This window comes from Rutidosis leptorrhynchoides, chromosome 2 (genome assembly GCF_046630445.1).
Source record: "Rutidosis leptorrhynchoides isolate AG116_Rl617_1_P2 chromosome 2, CSIRO_AGI_Rlap_v1, whole genome shotgun sequence".
In the NCBI taxonomy this organism is placed as follows: domain Eukaryota; kingdom Viridiplantae; phylum Streptophyta; class Magnoliopsida; order Asterales; family Asteraceae; genus Rutidosis; species Rutidosis leptorrhynchoides.
The window spans coordinates 462062258-462075394 of NC_092334.1; positions in this window are offsets into that span (position 1 = coordinate 462062258).

Here is a 13137-nt window from a genome sequence, read left to right on the forward strand (position 1 = left end):
TAGGTTTATAGTCGGAAAAATAAGTTACAAGTCATTTTTGTAAAGGTAGTCATTTCAGTCGAAAGAACGACGTCTAGATGACCATTTTAGAAAACATACTTCCACTTTGAGTTTAACCATAATTTTTGGATATAGTTTCATGTCCATAATAAAAATCATTTTCTCAGAATAACAACTTTTAAATCAAAGTTTATCATAGTTTTTAATTAACTAACCCAAAACAGCCCGCGGTGTTACTACGACGGCGTAAATCCAGTTTTACGGTGTTTTTCGTGTTTCCAGGTTTTAAATCATTAAGTTAGCATATCATATAGATATAGAACATGTGTTTAGTTTATTTTAAAAGTCAAGTTAGAAGGATTAACTTTTGTTTGCGAACAAGTTTAGAATTAACTAAACTATGTTCTAGTGATTACAAGTTTAAACCTTCGAATAAGATAGCTTTATATGTATGAATCGAATGATGTTATGAACATCATTACTACCTTAAGTTCCTTGGATAAACCTACTGGAAAAGAGAAAAATGAATCTAGCTTCAACGGATCCTTGGATGGCTCGAAGTTCTTGAAGCAGAATCATGACACGAAAACAAGTTCAAGTAAGATCATCACTTGAAATAAGATTGTTATAGTTATAGAAATTGAACCAAATTTTGAATATGATTATTACCTTGTATTAGAATGATAACCTACTGTAAGAAACAAAGATTTCTTGAGGTTGGATGATCACCTTACATGATTGGAAGTGAGCTAGCAAACTTGAAAGTATTCTTGATTTTATGTAACTAGAACTTGTAGAATTTATGAAGAACACTTAGAACTTGAAGATAGAACTTGAGAGAGATCAATTAAATGAAGAAAATTGAAGAATGAAAGTGTTTGTAGGTGTTTTTGGTCGTTAGTGTATGGATTAGATATAAAGGATATGTAATTTTGTTTTCATGTAAATAAGTCATGAATGATTACTCATATTTTTGTAATTTTATGAGATATTTCATGCTAGTTTCCAAATGATGGTTCCCACATGTGTTAGGTGACTCACATGGGCTGCTAAGAGCTGATCATTGGAGTGTATATACCAATAGTACATACATATAAAAGATGTGTATTGTACGAGTACGAATACGGGTGCATACGAGTAGAATTGTTGATGAAACTGAACGAGGATGTAATTGTAAGCATTTTTGTTAAGTAGAAGTATTTTGATAAGTGTATTGAAGTCTTTCAAAAGTGTATAAATACATATTAAAACACTACATGTATATACATTTTAACTGAGTCGTTAAGTCATCGTTAGTCGTTACATGTAAATGTTGTTTTGAAACCTTTAGGTTAACGATCTTGTTAAATGTTGTTAACCCAATGTTTATAATATCAAATGAGATTTTAAATTATTATATTATCATGACATTATCATGTATGAATATCTCTTAATATGATATATATACATTAAATGTCTTTACAACGATAATCGTTACATATATGTCTCGTTTAAAAATCATTAAGTTATTAGTCTTGTTTTTACATATGTAGTTCATTGTTAATATACTTAATGATATGTTTAATTATCATAGTATCATGTTAACTATATATATATCCATATATATGTCATCATATATTTTTTACAAGTTTTAACGTTCGTGAATCACCGGTCAACTTGGGTGGTCAATTGTCTATATGAAACATATTTCAATTAATCAAGTCTTAACAAGTTTGATTGCTTAACATGTTGGAAACATTTAATCATGTAAATATCAATCTCAATTAATATATATAAACATGGAAAAGTTCGGGTCACTACAGTATGCAAGTTAAAGAAGTCAATCTACGGATTGAAACAAGCATCTAGAATGTGGAATCATCGTTTTAATGAGGAAGCCAAGAAATTTGGCTTCATTAAAAATGGTGATGAATCTTGTGTATACAAGAAGGCTAGTGGGAGCACAATCATGTTCCTTGTACTATATGTGGATGATATATTGTTATTTGGAAATGATATTTCGGCAATGCAAAGTGTCAAAACTTGGCTAAGTAAATGCTTCTCCATTAAGGATCTTGGAGAAGCACAATACTGAAAGGACCCGTTCATATACATTATAAACGATTCACAGTAGTTGATTACATCGCGAGGTATTTGACCTCTATATGATACATTTTACAAACATTGCATTCGTTTTTAAAAGACAAACTTTCTTTACAACGAAAGTTGACGGCATGCACACCATTTCATAATACATCCAACTATAATTGACATAATAATAATCTTGATGAACTCAATGACTCGAATGCAACGTCTTTCAAAATATGCCATGAACGACTCCAAGTAATATCCTTAAAATGAGCTAATGCACAGCAGAAGATTTCTTTAATACCTGAGAATAAACATGCTTTAAAGTGTCAACCAAAAGGTTGGTGAGTTCATAGGTTTATCATAACAATCATTTCAACATATTAATAGACCACAAGATTTCCGTTTATAAATATATGTACACTTGCAAGTGTATACAAGTATTCTATAAGTTGTAGGCACCCGGTAACAAGCCTTAACGTTCATGTTTTACCCTCTGAAGTACACCAGATCAGGTGTGTTTAAAATAACCTCGAAGTACTAAAGCATCCCATAGTCAGGATGGGATTTATCAGGCCCAATAGATCTATCTTTAGGATTCGCGCCTACCGTACATAGACAAGTAGTTTAATGTTACCAAGCTAAGGGTATATTTCTGGTTTAAACCCACGTAGAATTAGTTTTAGTACTTGTGCCTATTTCGTAAAACATTTATAAAAACAGCGCATGTATTCTCAGTCCCAAAAATATATATAAAAGGGAGCAAATGAAACTCACAAAACTGTATTTCGTAGTAAAAATACATATAACGTCATTTAACAAGTGCAAGGTTGGCCTCGGATTCACGAACGTATCAATATTGAGATTCAATATTGCAGGAAAGTACGTAGATGCAACGGAGATGATAAATACTAGATTAACCTCACGAGCATACCCATGAACCATACCCATCACCTCCATAGCTATAACCCATAATTTCCTTAGCTTCGACTCATTCAAAAAAACTATTTTGAAATCACTCGGACAGCACTCCGTCGTAATATTTTATGTATACTAATAATATCTTGAAATAATACAGAGCAAATATATATATATATATATATATATATATATATATATATATATATATATATATATAAATCGATTGAGAGAGTTTAGAGAAATATATTTTCAAGTTTCTATGAAATAATGAAACCTATTGAATTCTATTTATAATAGATTTTTGAATTATTAAAGTGAATTATTTAAGTATGAATTATTAAAGTGAATTATTAAAGTATGAATTATTAAAGTGAATTATTAAAGTATGAATTATTAAAGTGAATTATTAAAGTATGAATTATTAAAGTGAATTATTAAAGTTAAAGTAAAGTAAAAGTAAAGTAAAGGTAAAGTTAAAGTATAGTAAAAGTATAAAAACTATGTATGTATAATACGTGTATAAATATATATAATATTGAGACGACCCGACCCAATCCATAGGGACGAATACAATAACATATGATAACATTGCGAGGTACTTGACCTCTATATGATACATTTTACAAACGTTGCATTTATTCTTAAAAGGCAAACTATCATTACATCAATATTTGACATTTTCGTCTAACATTTCATAATATCCAAATGACCTAATCTGTCATTTACTTAATTATATTCTCTATTGAACTCCAATGACTCGAATGCAACGTCTTTGTATCATGGCTTAAAAAGGTCCCAAGTAGTATCCTTAACATGAGCTAATGCACAGCGGAAGACTTAATTCATACCTGAGAATAACATGCTTTAAAACGTCAACATAAAGTTGGTGAGATATATAGGTTTGATGCTAGCAGCGTTATAACAATGGAACACAAGATTTCATATATAAACATTTTAATAAAAATATTCTAAGTGGTTGAGCACTTGGTAACCATACTTAACATTTAATCACGTCGCATATTCCCTTTATTATGAAATCTTACTACACCGTACCAAGGTGTAGTCACGAAACGAAGTACTGTGCAACCGTTGAATACTGGTCGTCCAGTCCGGTTGGGGTTGTCAGGCCCGATAGATCTATCAACAGGATTCGCGTTTACAATACCGCTGTAAATATTAATTACCAAGCTACAGGGAAGTATGCCAGTGGTACAACTCAACGTAGAATATATTTTTCAGTTACTTGTGTCCATAGCGTAAAACATAAAATACATGTATTCTCATCCCGAAATATTTAGAGTTTAAAAGTGGGACTATATACTCACTTTTGTCTTGAAGATATGTAATTTCGACTTGGTCTCCGATTGATATCACGAACCTATCCATATATAATATATCAATACCTTTTCTTTTTAAACAATCGTCACATATATATACTTATAATACTTTTAATACTTTTAATAATTCCTTAGTCCGTAGTTAGCAGTCCGATGTTAGTAATTCAATTTTAATGGTTCATATTTAGTTGTTTAATAAACCCCCAATGAAATAAATAAAACCCCCATCGTATATGTATTGGTCGAGATTAATCTTGACCCATGGTACCGTGTTGTAAAATGACGTATTGTGTACATAAAGTACCGGTGTTGTCAAATGACGTGTTGCGTACGTTCATGAGGTCTTATGATTAATCTTCTCGTGTTGTTTACGGGTGGTCCTGAAATATATAAAATTAAATCATGAGTAAATATATATGAAATATCATATTAATTAGGAAAGATATGATTTATTTAATTTTTCTCCAATTATTTTCGTTGTTAAACAAGCTTTGGACACCCGATCTTATTTTAGTCGTAGTTTCTTCGTTACAACTCCGTTTTTGTTGATTCAACTTGCCATCTCCTTGGATCGAGTCAAAATTTAAGAATATGAACTGTAAATACCATGGTTTATATTCGTGATCACAGGTTATAGTCCATACTCTAGGTGAATCTTATGAAAGTAATCATTTTTGTCATAAAAACAACATTTAATGGTCATTTTTCTAAAAATACTTATACTTTGAATTAAACCATGAAATTTTTATGTGTTAACATATTCATAAGAAATATCATTTTTCCAGAACATGAACTTCTAAATCAAAGTTCAAGATGGTTTTTAATTATCCAACCCAAAACAGCCCCCGGTTACACTCCGACGCCGTAGATTCAGTTTTAAGGTGTTCTTTGTAAAAACAAGTTGTATCTTGTTAAGTTAGCATATCATTATGATATATTACAGGTCTTGAAGTGTTTTAAAAGTTAAGTTAGAAGGATCTATTTAGTTTGCGAATAAGTTTGAAATCATTCAAACTATGTTCTAGTTTATAAATTCTTATATAGATAACTATAAACATATGAATTGAACAAGAGTTGAAGTAGAGTTTTTACCTTAAGTTTAAAATGTAAAGTTGCTGGAAAGAAGTAGTAAAATAAATTTGAGAGAGTTCTTGCAAGTGTGTGTGAAAATTGAAAGTAAAATTTGGAAAATGAATGTGTAAAAATGAGTTAAAAATGGTGCTTATTTATAGGCTTGAAAATTTGGTTTTTAGTGAAAATATCTAAGATAAGTTAAAATATATTATGTCATGAATGACATATTACACCAATAATTGAAGATTTCTATTGGTATATACCAATAGTAAATACTTCTAGAAGCTGTGTATAGTACGAGTATAATACGGGTATAAAATATATAAAGATGTTTCATGAATCATATATAATGACAAAGATGTCATTTTCCATGATAAAAGGTTGAAAATGATGTTTTCCTACTAGTATATTCCAATAGTAAATACATCTTAATACAATACATATATATTTATTTTAACTTAGAAGTTATAACGTCGTTAAGCTTTATATATATATATATATATCGTTTCGAAGTCCTTAAGTTAGTAGTCCAATTTTATGTATATAATCCATTGTTAATATATTTAATGAGATACTTAATTATCATATATTCAAGATAGATATAATCCATATATATCCGTATATATACATAAGTATATAATTAATACAAGTTATGATGTTCGTGAATCGTCGGACAAATAGATGGTCAAAGGGTAACTAATCATCCGAATAACAATTTCAAACTTTCTAGACTCAACTTTAGGGTTTTTGCTTATCGTGTCGGAACCATATAGAGTTTAGGGTTTAAATTTGGTCGGAAATTTACGGGTCGTTACAGTACCCACCCGTTAAAGAAATTTCGTCCTCGAAATTTGGTAGAGGTTGTCATAAATAACAATAGGAATGTTTTCATGACAATTATGAGGTGATAATGAAGTTTTATCTTTATTGATAGATATAGATAAAATATTTCGATCATGTGAAGCGTACGAGCGAAGCTATCATAAAAGAGAGTGGAATGAGTAATATGATATCGTTTTAACTGATGACGTGGTTTAGAATTGATTTCCGGGATTTAAGGGATTTAAAGAAAATCTTATGTAATAAGATTTGGTTCTTCGATGATTTAAAAAACAGAATCTCCTTTGATTTAATGCGATAATCTGTTTCGATTTCTTTGTCGGATATTTCACTATAAATCCACCTCCTTCCCTTTCTTACTTCCATACCTCACATCTCTTACTCTTCCTCCTCTAATTCATACCTTAAGGTATCCTTTAAAATGCTTCATCCCGTTCTGATTTTTGTTATACTTCTAACTTTCATATCTTTCATTCTTCTCTTTCATCTACCGCTAGAAGAATCTATTCACTTTTATGATTTTCTTGGAATTATAATGTTTCTAATTCTCCCGTGTCTTTACGTCGCCATACGTATTGATACACACGGTTTGTAGTTTCTGGGTGGTTATTGGGTTTGATATCTTTCCTTATATTTCGATGCTCCTGCTTCTGTTTTCCATAATCATTGTCATCCATAGTTAATACTCTCTCCTATTTGCTGTAATCTATAACCCAATTTCTATTTTGGGACTTTGTCCCTTCGTTTCTTCTTCCCGTCCTTGAGTCAAGCGATCAATAGTTCGAAATTCGTAGGTATAAAATTCGGAATGAACATAGCTAATGCTCTAAGAAAGGAATGGTAATGGCACGATTTTGATTTGTCAAATTACCAGAATATCCAGGAAAATAGAACTATCAAGATGATTTGTTCTTAATATGTTTCGGAATTGGATAGAATGTAAAAGTCGTGTAACATGGCACATGATGACGGTACTGTGAATCATCATATTCCATTAGAAACTTAACATGACTTACTGTAATATAATGAAGTTGATCAAGTTTCATTATATTATACTAGTTCATGCATCAGTTCCCAACACTGCTTCAGAACATTCCTATTTTAAACTTGAAGGATTTAGAAACTAACACAGTTTCCTTTATATTGTAACGCGGATATTACAGAGAGATAAATGATTTCAGATAAGGATAGTGGTGAAAATATCTTTAGAAATATTGAGGATATTTATAATGAAAGATATGATAATATCTTGGAATTTCTAATGTCGAAGGATGATGATGAAGATTGACCCGTAAGGGTTTAGATTCAGAAGCAAGGTGTTTGCTACAGAATCGTCATAATTCTTTATGTACAAGTTTAGTCCTTGTAACTTGTTCAGAGTCTCCTTCATGGTTTGTTCAATCCGGTTTTCAGTACCAATTTTCTATCGAGCGTTCCTAACACTTCCTTCTTTTATCATCAACATTTGGTCATTAAGACCTTCTACAACATGCTGCTTCGTCAGTATTTTCAAAGTTATCGGATCTGGGTCATTGGTTATCAAACCAAGATGGTTTAAGGAGAATTGTATTTTTAGATGATTAAACGCTGATGGTAATATGATGGAATATAAAAGGTTCTCCGGTAACGATGGCGAAAGAACAACGTACATATATATATCGAGATTGTAATAAGAGTAGTCTTACTGAGATATCGAAGTGGAGCTGTGACAAAATTAGTTAATTGAAAAGGAATCGCGTGATTGTTTTTGCTAATGGATGATAAGGAATTCGATGCGGATACGTTTTAATTATAACTTCGAGTTCAAAAATTTTTAGGTGCATAACTGTATGCATAAATCTTTATTCCGTAGACGAGGTGCGGCTGGTTGAACTTCTCGATCGAGATGTTTTCAAGAATCATGAAAAGTTGTGAATGCGAATTGTAATCGTCAAGATACAAATGAGGTTTAAAATAGAATCAAGTGGCAAACTTGAAGGATTGTTTAGTTTCATATGTAATAATCATCATTTTAACTCATTTTTAATTGTCTAAAGTTAGCAGTCCAATAGTCCGATTGTCCAATGGTTCAATAAATTCATATATGAACTAAATATATAATATTCGAATTACTTAATACGTATCGTGACCCGTGTACTGGTCTCGGTGTCGATCACAACTCAAAGTATATATATATTTTGGAATCAACTCCGACCCTGTATAGCCAACTCCCACCTTCACATATAGAGTGTCTATGGTTGTTCCGAAATATATATATAGATGGATCAATATGATAAGTCGAAACCTTGTATACGTGTCCCGTTATTTAAAATGCGTAAAATAAATAAATATATATCATGACCCATTATACAACGTGTTGTCTCAGAATTAATCCGACGTGTTGTTGTACATGTGTCCCGACGGTATGTAAAGTACAGAAATTAAAATTGCAAGAATGTAAATTGCGATAAATTAAATATTAATCAGTTAGCTGGGAACAGTTAGCCGGAACAGTTAGCGTGTAATCCTATCACAATTTCAATTAATTAATTCATCTGTTTCTAACAATTTTTATTTTGCCAATGTTTCTTCATTATGCCACTTGTTGGATTCGGATAGGTAAAAATCCAAATATGAAATTTAAATGGAAATGGTTAATCTGGGGTGAACGGATACGTATATCGGTAATTGTAAGTAGGATATTAAATGATCGTTGAATCAGATTCGAAGAATGTGCAGTGTAACTTGTTAATGTGAATTCTAAATATTCCTTGGGTACTACCCACCCGTTAAAATATTTTCATCATTAACAGTTTGTACGAATGAAATTTTTAATTACAATCTTTATGAAAATATATTTGCATATATATTTTCTTCGGAGGTAACTATGAATTTAATGAGTCAATAAAATATTCAACTCATTTGATTTATCGTTATTACTAGATTACATAATCTCCAAAACATTAGAGATTACATAATCGTCATGTCGAACGAAGAACGATATGTAAAGAAGAGGTAATCGGTGTAGAATGATATGTAGAACAAAGATCATATTCGAAGTTCAGATGATGATGTTGAGGTACGTGGTGCGGATGTGATTGTTGGTGGTGGTAATGATACGGTTGGTGTTGATGCTGATGATGTCGTTGACGTCGATGATGCTATTGGTACTGAAGATTGCGAGGTTGATGTTGTTAACGGTACTGGTTATGCTGCTGGTGCTGCTGCTGGTGTTTGTAACCTTCGCACCGTGTTCTCCAAAGCCGTCACACGAGCGCGAAGTTCGTTAATTTCTGCTAGTACACCAGGATGATTGGCGGTTGGAGTGAGCGAATGAACAAGATCCGAAATATGGGATAGGATATAATCATGACGAGATACTCGAGAAATGAGAGAGAAAATGGTTTCTCGAACAGGTTCGCCGGTAAGTGCTTCAGGTTCGTCGCCAATGGGGCAATTCGGTGGGTGAAAGGGATCACCTTCTTCTTGTCTCCAATAATTTAGTATACTACGAACCCATCCCCAATTCATCCAGAATAGATGATGAGAAATTGGTTGATCCATTCCAGTGACGCTGCCTTCGGAGCCCGAATGGAAATCCATATCAGCGTAGCTGTCGGAGTTGGAGGAATTCGAACTGGACGCGGAGTTCATCTTGTACAGTCGGGGAAATGAATTTTTAGTTTGGTATAGATTATAGGAGTTGGGTTTGGTATTCTTCAATACATAATTTACATATGTATTTATAATACTCAAAATCCCGTGAATTACGGAGAATCTTTGAAATTCGTCAGGCAATGTCTATAGCAACAGATACGCTAGGATACGAATTTTGTCTATACACTATCGATGCACCAAATGCAGTAAGACGTGTCTAGACTTAAGAATACTAAGCAGGCAATTCTTAAGGATGATAAGCAGATGATTTTCGACTAGATATGATAAGCAAAACTTTTGACATGTAGACACGGTCAAAGTCCAGACTCACTAATGCATCCTAACAACTACCAGTTAGACACACTAATGCAAGGCCTGGTTCGCTAAGACCAACGCTCTGATACCACATGAGACGACCCGACCCAATCCATAGGGACGAATACAATAACATATGATAACATTGCGAGGTACTTGACCTCTATATGATACATTTTACAAACGTTGCATTTATTCTTAAAAGGCAAACTATCATTACATCAATATTTGACATTTTCGTCTAACATTTCATAATATCCAAATGACCTAATCTGTCATTTACTTAATTATATTCTCTATTGAACTCCAATGACTCGAATGCAACGTCTTTGTATCATGGCTTAAAAAGGTCCCAAGTAGTATCCTTAACATGAGCTAATGCACAGCGGAAGACTTAATTCATACCTGAGAATAACATGCTTTAAAACGTCAACATAAAGTTGGTGAGATATATAGGTTTGATGCTAGCAGCGTTATAACAATGGAACACAAGATTTCATATATAAACATTTTAATAAAAATATTCTAAGTGGTTGAGCACTTGGTAACCATACTTAACATTTAATCACGTCGCATATTCCCTTTATTATGAAATCTTACTACACCGTACCAAGGTGTAGTCACGAAACGAAGTACTGTGCAACCGTTGAATACTGGTCGTCCAGTCCGGTTGGGGTTGTCAGGCCCGATAGATCTATCAACAGGATTCGCGTTTACAATACCGCTGTAAATATTAATTACCAAGCTACAGGGAAGTATGCCAGTGGTACAACTCAACGTAGAATATATTTTTCAGTTACTTGTGTCCATAGCGTAAAACATAAAATACATGTATTCTCATCCCGAAATATTTAGAGTTTAAAAGTGGGACTATATACTCACTTTTGTCTTGAAGATATGTAATTTCGACTTGGTCTCCGATTGATATCACGAACCTATCCATATATAATATATCAATACCTTTTCTTTTTAAACAATCGTCACATATATATACTTATAATACTTTTAATACTTTTAATAATTCCTTAGTCCGTAGTTAGCAGTCCGATGTTAGTAATTCAATTTTAATGGTTCATATTTAGTTGTTTAATAAACCCCCAATGAAATAAATAAAACCCCCATCGTATATGTATTGGTCGAGATTAATCTTGACCCATGGTACCGTGTTGTAAAATGACGTATTGTGTACATAAAGTACCGGTGTTGTCAAATGACGTGTTGCGTACGTTCATGAGGTCTTATGATTAATCTTCTCGTGTTGTTTACGGGTGGTCCTGAAATATATAAAATTAAATCATGAGTAAATATATATGAAATATCATATTAATTAGGAAAGATATGATTTATTTAATTTTTCTCCAATTATTTTCGTTGTTAAACAAGCTTTGGACACCCGATCTTATTTTAGTCGTAGTTTCTTCGTTACAACTCCGTTTTTGTTGATTCAACTTGCCATCTCCTTGGATCGAGTCAAAATTTAAGAATATGAACTGTAAATACCATGGTTTATATTCGTGATCACAGGTTATAGTCCATACTCTAGGTGAATCTTATGAAAGTAATCATTTTTGTCATAAAAACAACATTTAATGGTCATTTTTCTAAAAATACTTATACTTTGAATTAAACCATGAAATTTTTATGTGTTAACATATTCATAAGAAATATCATTTTTCCAGAACATGAACTTCTAAATCAAAGTTCAAGATGGTTTTTAATTATCCAACCCAAAACAGCCCCCGGTTACACTCCGACGCCGTAGATTCAGTTTTAAGGTGTTCTTTGTAAAAACAAGTTGTATCTTGTTAAGTTAGCATATCATTATGATATATTACAGGTCTTGAAGTGTTTTAAAAGTTAAGTTAGAAGGATCTATTTAGTTTGCGAATAAGTTTGAAATCATTCAAACTATGTTCTAGTTTATAAATTCTTATATAGATAACTATAAACATATGAATTGAACAAGAGTTGAAGTAGATTTTTTACCTTAAGTTTAAAATGTAAAGTTGCTGGAAAGAAGTAGTAAAATAAATTTGAGAGAGTTCTTGCAAGTGTGTGTGAAAATTGAAAGTAAAATTTGGAAAATGAATGTGTAAAAATGAGTTAAAAATGGTGCTTATTTATAGGCTTGAAAATTTGGTTTTTAGTGAAAATATCTAAGATAAGTTAAAATATATTATGTCATGAATGACATATTACACCAATAATTGAAGATTTCTATTGGTATATACCAATAGTAAATACTTCTAGAAGCTGTGTATAGTACGAGTATAATACGGGTATAAAATATATAAAGATGTTTCATGAATCATATATAATGACAAAGATGTCATTTTCCATGATAAAAGGTTGAAAATGATGTTTTCCTACTAGTATATTCCAATAGTAAATACATCTTAATACAATACATATATATTTATTTTAACTTAGAAGTTATAACGTCGTTAAGCTTTATATATATATATATATCGTTTCGAAGTCCTTAAGTTAGTAGTCCAATTTTATGTATATAATCCATTGTTAATATATTTAATGAGATACTTAATTATCATATATTCAAGATAGATATAATCCATATATATCCGTATATATACATAAGTATATAATTAATACAAGTTATGATGTTCGTGAATCGTCGGACAAATAGATGGTCAAAGGGTAACTAATCATCCGAATAACAATTTCAAACTTTCTAGACTCAACTTTAGGGTTTTTGCTTATCGTGTCGGAACCATATAGAGTTTAGGGTTTAAATTTGGTCGGAAATTTACGGGTCGTTACAAATATTAATTTAAATCGTTATATATATTTAATGAAATAAAATATAAATATCGTTATATTTATTATACTGGTTAAGTAATGAGTTGTCAAAAGTGATTCTAGATATTTATAAAAGTTATATACGTTTTAATAATAAAATTCTTTTTAAACTGAAAACGTCTTTGTA